Source organism: Macaca fascicularis, chromosome 1 (assembly GCF_037993035.2).
Source record: "Macaca fascicularis isolate 582-1 chromosome 1, T2T-MFA8v1.1".
NCBI lineage: Eukaryota > Metazoa > Chordata > Mammalia > Primates > Cercopithecidae > Macaca > Macaca fascicularis.
Window position 1 is genome coordinate 194,384,172 of NC_088375.1, and position 9,900 is coordinate 194,394,071.

A 9,900-nucleotide genomic window follows, 5' to 3' on the forward strand; every position below is an offset into this window, starting at 1 on the left:
AGCCGAGATCAGGCCACTACACTCCAGTCTGGGTGATAGAGTGAGATTCTGTCAAAAAAAAAAAAAAAAAAAAAGAAGAAGAAGAAAGAAAAGAAAAAAAGAAGAAAGAAAAAAACATTAAATTAAGACAACTACAGGCCGAGTGCACTGGCTCACACTTGTAATCCTAGCATTCTGGGAGGCCGAAGTGGGTGGATCCCTTGAGCTCAGTTCAGAAACCAGCTGGGGTAACATGGTGAAAACACGTCTCTACAAAAAATACAAAAATTAGCTGAGGATGGTGATATGTGCCTGTAGTCCCAGCTACTCTGGTGTGTCAGTTGGGAAAATTTTGAAGTGACTTGTGTTTTAGATAATATTATCAATCAATTATAGGTCTCCTGAGTGTCATAATGATTTTGTGGTTATGTAGGAAAATGTTCTTTTTCTTAGAAATACGGAAATTGAGGCCAGGCACGGTGGCTCTCACCTGTAATCCTAGCACTTTGGGAGGCCAAGGCGGGGGGATCACCTGAGGTCAGGAGTTCAAGACCAGCCTGGCCAATATGGTGAAACCCTGTCTCTACTAAAATACAAAACTTAGCCGGGCATGATGGCAGGTGCCTGTAATCCCAGCTACTCGGGAGGCTGAGATGGGAGAATTGCTTGAACCTGGGAGATGGTGGTTGCAGTGGGCCGAGATCACACCACTGCACTCCAGCCTGGGTGGCTGACCGAGACTCTTGTCTCAAAAAAAAAAAAAAAAAAAAGAAATATGGAAGTTGAGTGTATTAAATAGTCTGTTCTCATGCTGCTAATGAAGACATACCTGAGACTGGGTAATTTGTAAAGGAAAGAGATTTAATTGACTCACAGCTCCACATGGCTAGGGAGGCCTCACAATCATGGAAGGTGAAGGAGGAGCAAAGTCACCTCTTACAAGGTGGCAGGCAAGAGAGAACATCTGCAGGGGAACATACCTTTATAAAACCATCAGGTCAGCTGGGTGCAGTGCCTCACGCCTGTAATCCCAGCACTTTGGGAAGCCACGGCTGGTGGATCACCTAAGGTCAGGAGTTCAAGACCAGCCTGGCCAACATGGTGAACCCCTATCTCTACTAAAAATACAAAAAATTAGCCAAGCATGATGGCAGATGCCTGTAATCCCAGCTACTCAGGAGGCTGAGGCAGGAGAATCGCTTGAACCCAGGAGGCGGAGGTTGCAGTGAGCTGAGATCGCACCACTGCACTCCAGCCTGGGCAACAAGAGTGAAACTCCGTCTCAAAAACAAAACAAAACAAAACCATCAGATCTTGTGAGATTTATTCACTATCACGAGAACAGCATAGGAAAGACCTGCCCCCATGATTCAATTACCTCCTACCCAGTACCTCCCCTATGATATGTGGGAATTATGGGAGCTACACTTCAAGATGAGGTTTGGGTTGGGACACAACCAAACCATATCATTGAGGAAATGCTTTTTAATCCACTGAGATATGAGAAGGCATTTCTAGATTGAGGCTACAAAAACTTTCTGCCTCTTCCCCAACATAACCTTTCTTACTTGAGATGTAAACTGAATGCCAGGAAAACCCCTCCCCAGCCCCCTCACACATGGACCACTCTTCAAATGGAGTTTGAGGGGCAATGACACTGGGTAGAGTGAAGCAGAAGAGATTTAGAAACAGTCATGGAATTTGTGGGGAAAATAAATATCCAAAACATAACTTTCAGCCTAAAGACTGTGGGTCTCAAAACTGAGAAAAGAATGCCCTTTCCCCCAAAAGCTATCCTAGGAAGTCTGAGTCCTTAAGGCCCACCTGTATGCAAAAGTCATTGATTTGGTTCTTCTACCTCCAGGTCTGTAACCATCAAAATACTGTTAGACACAAATGGCCCATTTTTCTCTGTGTCCATTCTTCCCTCCTTGGTCTTTTGGAGCACAGGATTGTACCTGTAACATTGTACTGACTGCAGTCCTCCATATATCAGAGTAAGTCTTTATGTGATTACTCCTAGAGCTGCACTGTCCAATACAGTAGCCACTAGTCATATGTGGCTCTTGAACACTTGAAATGTGGCTAGTCCAAAATGAAATGTGCTATGAAATTTGCAAGCACTTTGAAGACTAAGTACAAAAAAAAAAAGGTTAAATAACTCACTAATAATGTTTACATTGATTAAATGTTGAGATGATAATGTTTTGGATATACCGGTGATATGGTTTGACTCTATGTTTCCACCCAAATCTCACCTTGAATTTTAATAATCCCCATATGTTATGGGAAGGACCCAGTGGTAGGCAATTGAATCATAGGGGCGAGTTTTTCCTGTGCTATTCCTGTGATAGTGAATAAGTCTCACAATATCTGATGGTTTTATAAAGGGGAGTTCCCCTACACAAGCTTCTTGCCTGCTGCCACGTAAGACATGCCTGCTCTTCCTTCGCCTCCCACCATGATTGTGAGGCCTCTCCAGCCACGTGCAATGGTAAGTCCATTAAACCTCTTTCCTTTATAAATTAGCCAGTCTCGGGTATGTCTTTATTAGCAGCATGATAACAGACTAATAAAACTGAGTTAAATAAAACATTTTTAAATTAAGCTGGGTGTGGTGGCTCATGCCTGTAACCCCAGAACTATGGGAGGCCAAGGTGGGTGGATCACCTGAGATCAGGAGTTCAAGACCACCCTGGCCAACATGGCAAAACCCATCTCTACTAAAAATACAAAAATTAGCTGGGCATAGTGGCATGTGCCTGTAGTCCCAGCTACTCAGGAGGCTGAGGCATGAGAATTACTTGAACCCGGGAGGCAGAGGTTGCAGTGAGCCAAGACTGTACTACTACACTCCAGCCTGGGCGACAGAGTGAGACTCTGTCCAAAAAAAAAAAAAAAAAAAAAAAAAATTAATTTTACTTGCTGTTTTTTGTTGTATTAATGTAGCTGCTAGAAAATTTAAAATTACATATATGTTTGCATTTGTGTTATTATATTTCTGTTGTACAGTGCTGCTCTAGAGTATCAGAGCCTTAAAGGAAGAGAATTTATCTTGCTCAAATTGTGTTCTCACAGGTATAGGAGCAATAATCGGCATACTCTTTACATGCTCAAGAGATCTCCATTGACAATATTCTGTATTTGAGAATCTTCTATTCCTTATATGACAATCAGCCTCTCTCTTGAGTCAAACTCCAATTTCTTGCAATTGAAAGGGACATTTTTAGTCGGAGAAAGCAGGAGGAGGTAGCCCTAGACTAGGAAACTGGGGGGGGCGGGGTGAGGATGAGCTAAGGATGAAAGACTGGGGCATGCTTCTGCTAAAAGAAGGCAGCTTCGGATATGGTACATTATGAACCCTTGTGTCAAGGAGTTTTCTCTTTCCATTTCTTGGCTCTGTTTCTCCTGTGTTTGCTCCATATCCAGGCAGCCTCCCTCCTCTTCCTCTGCTAGTAGCTTCCAGGACCATGAAAGCCTTTCAGATTTGTGTCCATTGTGGGAAAAAAGGAAGTCTGTTTCCCTAATAGCTGAAACATAAGTACAGGAATTGATCCTGATTGGTAAACTGGGGTTAAGCTCTATGCCTGTCTTAGCCAGAGTCTTCTAGAAAACAGAGCCTGAGGCAAGGATTAGAGTTTTTTTTTTTTTTTTAATTTGGAAGGTGTTAAGCACATGGTAGCAAGGATAAGAAGAGAAGAGGGACGTGGAGCAAATAACAATGTAAAGCAAATTGAAGTGGTAAGTTATTGCACTGGGCTATTGCCTCATGTTGAGATGTGGTTCTCCCAAACTGATTTCATAGTAATTTTATAAAATTTAAACCCCATGTTGTCACTTTCTGGTCTCAAATCCTATAGGATAAGGCTTATCTCTTTAGTCAATCCAGCCAAGAATTCAAGGACTCATCCAAGAAATACTCATACATTTTGTGAGGTGTATCACATGTCATTTCCTTGTATGATGCAAACTAAATCTGGGAGGATGAGTGGGAACTAACTAAATAAAGAAGTTGGGCTGGGCACGGTGACTCACACCTGTAATCTCAGCACTTTGGGAGTCCAAGGAGGGAGGATCACCTGAGGTTGAGTTTGAGACCAGCCTGGCCAACATGGCAAAACCTGGTCTCTACTAAAAATACAAAAATTAGCCAGGCATGGTCGCAGGCAACTGTAATCCCAGCTACTCGGGAGGCTGAGACAGTAGAATTGCTTGAACCCAGGAAGCAGAGGTTGCAGTGAGCCGAGATGGTGCTACTGCACTCCAGCCTGGGTGACAGAGAGAAATTCCATCTCAAAAAAAAAAAAAAAAAAAAAAAAGAAGAGAAAATTCCACCACTGAGGACCAGAAACCATGAAATACCATGGAATATTTAGGGAACCATAAGGTCTTTATAGCTGGAGCAAAATATGCCTGGGTGGAAATTTGGGAGCCACTTCTAGACAAACATGAAATGCTCTATACTGGTCTGTACTAAGAAATTTACCTTTTTTTTTTTTTTGTCTTAGGGTCTTGCTCTGTCACCCAGGCTGGAGGGCAGTGGTGCAATCTTGGCTCACTCTAACCTCTGCCTCCTGGGTTCAAGTAATCCTCCCACCTCAGCCTCCCTAGTAGCTGGGACTACAGGCATGCACCACGATGCCCAGCTAATTTAAAACAATTTTTTTTTTTGAGACGAAGTCTCGCTCTGTCCCCCAGGCTGGAGTGCAGTGGCGCAATCTCAGCTCACTGCAACCTCCGCCTCCTGGGTTCAAGCGATTCTCCTGCGTCAGCCTCCTGAGTAGCTGGGATTACAGGCATGTGCCAGTACGCCCGGCTACTTTTTGTATTTTTAGTAGAGACAGGGTTTCATCATGTTGGTCAGGCTGGTCTCGAACTCCTGACCTCAGGTGATCCACCTGCCTCAGCCTCCAAAAGTGCTGGGATTACAGGCATGAGCCACCACACCCGGCCTAATCTTTAAATTTTTGTAGAGAGAAGTTCTCACTATGTTGCTCAGGCTTACCTTTATCTTAAAGTTATGAGAAATGATTGAGGGATTCCAAGCAATGATGTGGTTTGATTAGACATATGTTTTAGAATGATTACTCTAGAAGCAGTGGGGAGGCTAGAGAGATTAATCCAAATCACAAATAGAAATACCAGTTTGGAATCTTTTAAGCAGTTAGAAAGTGCTAAGAACCTGATTGACACATTGGTAATGGGAATGGAGAGAAAAAGATAGACTGAGGAGAATATACGGGACTTGGTGACTGATTGGGGGAGGTAATGGATGAGAGGAAGAAATTTAAGCTGGAGAACTGGGTAGATGGTGGTACCACTTCCTGGGTTATGGAATACAGATTTTATTGAAAAGATTATGAGTTGAGTTTTGGACATATTGACTTTGAGGTGACTGTGGGATAGCCAAGTGGAGATACCCAGTTGGACACTGAATACAATGATCTGGAGCTCAGGAAAGATTTCTAAGATAGAGATATAGAGTAAGAAGTGTTGGGGCTGGGCACGATGGCTCATGCCTGTAATCCCAGCACTTTGGGAAGCTGAGGTGGGAGGATCACTTGAGGCCAGGAGTTTGACACTAGCCTGGGCAACAAAGTGAGCCCCTATCTCTACAGAAAATTTAAAACATTAGCTGGGCGTGGTGATGTGAGCCTGTAGTCTTAACTACTTGGGAGGTTGAGGTGGGAGGATTGAGCACAGTTCAACGCTGCAGTGAGCTATGGATTGGGCCACTGCACTCCAGTCTAGGTAACAGAGCAAGGCCCTGTCTTTAAAAAATAAATAAATAAATAATACAAATAAAATTAGCGTTTAAAAAAAAAGTGTTGGGATGTCAATACAATAAATCAAACAGGCCAGGCGCAGTGGCTCACGGATGTAGTCCCAGCACTCTGGGAGGCCGTGGCAGGCAGATCACTTGAGGTCAGGAGTGTGAAACTGGCCTGGTCAACATGGTGAAACCTCATCTCTACTATAAAATACAAAAAAATTAGCCAGGCATGGTGGTGCATGCCTGTAATCCCAGCTACTCGGGAGGCTGAGGCATGAGAATTGCTAGAACCTGGAAGGCAGAGGTTGCAGTGAGCCGAGATCACGTCACTGCACTCCAGTCTAGGGGACAGAGCGAGACTTCGTCTCAAAAAAAAAAAAAAATCACTCGACAAAATGTCTAGCTAGACAAGAGACTATGCCTACTGACACACCCCTAGAGAAGGACATTTCTGTCCTCAGCAAAGGGAGGGAATAGTGCCTATGGGGTAAACAAAATAAACACACAGGCACTGATAACAAGCCAAGCCAGTGGGTAGGCTCTGAAGCATAACATAAGGCTTCCTGGAGCAGTAGTAAACCTAAGAAGTAAACTTCTTTAAAATGGCAAAGTGTGGCTATATTCAGCCAATTAAAAGCAGGTGTATGGAAAGCTAGGATGACAAATTTGGAGTAAATGTGCTAAAAAAAAAATGTGACTGAGTTATAAGATATGAGTAATTAAAGATGGTTATTCTCCATTTATGGTTTTAGATTAGGTGAGTTCCTAAACCCTTCTCAGTTCCAAAATCCTGATTCCATGAGCTGGCATTGAAGAATGGTAAGATTTGGAACTCTACAAACACTAAACCCTTCCTCCGGGAGCTGTTCTCCTGCCCTTCCAGCCACTCCATCCATATGGTTCTCATAAAACCCGACATCTCTGCCTACAATTGATTTAAGGGTGGGCACCTCACCTACCTGGGCCAATAAGAATCCTTACCCCAGGAATTTTACACTGAAGATGGAAAGAGAAGACAGCTTTTGTCTGGGTGATGGAAACTGAACATATGTAAAATATGGAATTGACAGTAACCATGATTTGCAATCAGGTGTTTAAAAAGGCAGGGCCAGAATGAAGACAGAAACAGAGGTGAAAGATGGAGAGGAAAAAACAATCTGGGTTTCCCAAAGTCCTTCAAGACCTGGTCCCAGTCCACTGTGAGCATGTATCATAGCCCCTGAATTCCATGAGACACCCCAATATCCCTCTAATAACATCCTCCTCCTTTGAGGCTTCAGGTAGCCCCAGTTGATTTCTAGTTATTTGCAACCTAAAGAATCCTAACATACTGACTTTGGTCAGAGCCCATATGGGAAGGAGAAAAGTAAACAGAAGTCGAAGCTATAAGGTAGGACTAGATATAATGAGGATCTTAAGTGCCAGGCGTTGGATTGTAACTGGAGTAGTGGCTGTGGGGAGGGACCTGATAGGAAATCCATTAACACAGAATCACTAAAACTTTCATCAAATGTTATCAGGTTTAAAAATAAAACACGTTCAAAATCACTGTGGTGCTGGCTTTGGTATTTAGCTTTCACCACATCGTAAGCAATTTTAATTAATGCTCATTCGTTAATTTTCATTAGAAAGTTTTGTCTCCTGCTGTCTCCTTCCATGTGTTAACTATAACTCTCTAACACAAGCATCCTGTAAAATGCTATGTATGTTCAGGCTATCATTCATGGTAGACCCTGCCATCCTAAATACCTTGCCTCAATCATCAGTTCTCTTCCATTCCAATCAGAAGGATTGCAGCCAAGATTATACTCACTGCAATGAGTCCTTTTAAAGAGACTGATCCTTTTATCTTTATCTTTTACAATCTAAAAGGATCAGTTTCCTTAAAAGGACTCTCATCCATCAAACAGTTCCAGCCTCATTAAGTCGGAGACTGGAACAGTTGGTGGAAAGGTGTCTCCTTCTCCGGCTGAGACTTTGGTGAACTGGGCTACCAATCAAGATGCAGATTCCTCTCTGGCTCCAGGTATGGAAAGTGGTCACTATTTCTAGGGGGTGCAGCCCACCTGGTCCTTCTAGGCCATGTTATTGAAACAAGCTGATGCTCCTCAGATGGCAGATAGGCCTGTTGATCCAGGTCTAGGAGATGCTTCAGCATCAGATATGGCTCCTACAGTTCCATATCTTGCCGGTGGGAAAATAAATAGGTCCAAACCTCTATGAAGGCCCATTTGCCAATATCCATAATAAAAACACATATACTCTTGGCTGGGTGCAGCCTCCCAAATTACTGGGATTAAATTACCTGTAATCCCAGTAATTTGGGAGGCTGAGGTGGATGGATTGTTTGAGGCCAGGAGTTCAAGACCAGCCTGGCCTACATGGCGAAACCCTGTCTCTACTAAAATACAAAAATCAGCTGGGCATGGTGGCACATGCCTGTAATCTCAGCTACTCAGGAGGCTGTAGGCAGTAGAGCCACTTGAGCCCAAGAGGCAGAGGATGCAGTGAGCCGAGATTGTGTCACTGCACTCCAGCCTGGGAGACTATGTTTCAAAAAACAACAACAACAACAAGGAAAAAAAACCCAAAAAACAAACAAAAAACCCTCCACACATACTCTCTAGCACAGAAATTCCAGTTCTAGGAATTTACCCTACATACTTACATGTGTGTGAAACAAAAATGTGTAAGACTATTCATTGAACACTGTAAACAAAAGACTGAAAATAACCAAAACCCATCCATAGCGAAGTGTTGGAGTACATTTATACCATGGAATACTATGCAGCTATAAAAATGAATAAGTAGGCACTCTATATAGTGAAGAGGAATGACATCTATGATATGTTGTTTGGTTTTTGTTTTTGAGACAGAGTCTCACTCTGTTGCTCAGGCTGGAGTGCAGAGGTATGATCATGGCTGACTGCAGCCTCGATCTCCCAGGCTTAAGCAAACCTCTACCTCACCCTCCCAAGTAGCTGGAGCACAGGCGAGTGCCACCACCACACCCAACTAATTTTTAAATTTTTTCTAGAGACCGGGTATCACTATGTTGCCCAGGGTGGTCTCAAACTCCTGGGCTCAAGCAATCCTTCTGTCTTGGCCTCCCAAATTGCTGGAATTACAGGCATGAGCCACTGCAACTGGCCTATATTATCATGTAATAAAAGTAACATGTAGACTGGGCGCAGTGGCTCACGCCTGTAATCCCAGCACTTTGGGAGGCCTAGGTGGGTGGATCACCTGAGGTCAGGAATTTTAGACCAGCCTGGCCAACATGGTGAAACCCCATCTCTACTGAAAAATACAAAAATCAGCTGGGTGTGGTGGTATGCACCTGTAATCCCAGCTACTCAGGAGGCTCAGGTAGGAGAATCCCTTGAACCTGGGAGGTGGAGGTTGCAGTGAGCTGAGATCACACCACTGCACTCCAGCTGGGTGACAGAGTGAGACTCTGTCTCAAAAAAAAAAAAAAAAAAAAGTAACTTGCAGATGTGTCTGTATAGGAGGTGGCCATTTCTGCTTAAAAAGACAAAGGAGGCCAGGCATGGTGGCTCACGCCTGTAATCCTAGCACTTTGGGAGGCTGAGGTGGGCAGATCGCCTGAGGTCAGGAGTTCAAGACCAGTCTGGCCAGCATGGTGACACTCTGTCTCTACTAAAAATACAAAAATTAGCCAGGCGTGGTGGCGGGTGCCTGTAATCCTAGCTACTTGGGAAGCTGAGGCAGGGAACTGCTTGAACCCTGGAGGCGGAGGCTGCAGTGAGCTGACACAGTGCCACCGCACTCCAGCCTGGGCAACAGAGTGAGACTCCATCTCAAAACAAACAAACAACAACAAAAAGACAAAGGAAAACTGTGTATTTGTATTCTCTTGGACATAAATTTTAAAAAGCTGGATACACAAAAAATTATTTAAAATGGTTGCCTCTATGCAGAAATCAATGGTAGGAAATACAGGAAGGAGGCTTTTCGCTGTATACAATTGTTTCCACCTTCTGGACTTTATACCATGTGAAAGTTTTCTCCATTAAAAAGTATTATTTTATTCTTTTTTGCAGAAACAGAGTCTCACTCTGTTGCCCACCTGAAATGCGGTGGTGTGATCACAGCTCATTGCAACCTTCAACTCCTGGGCTCAAGTG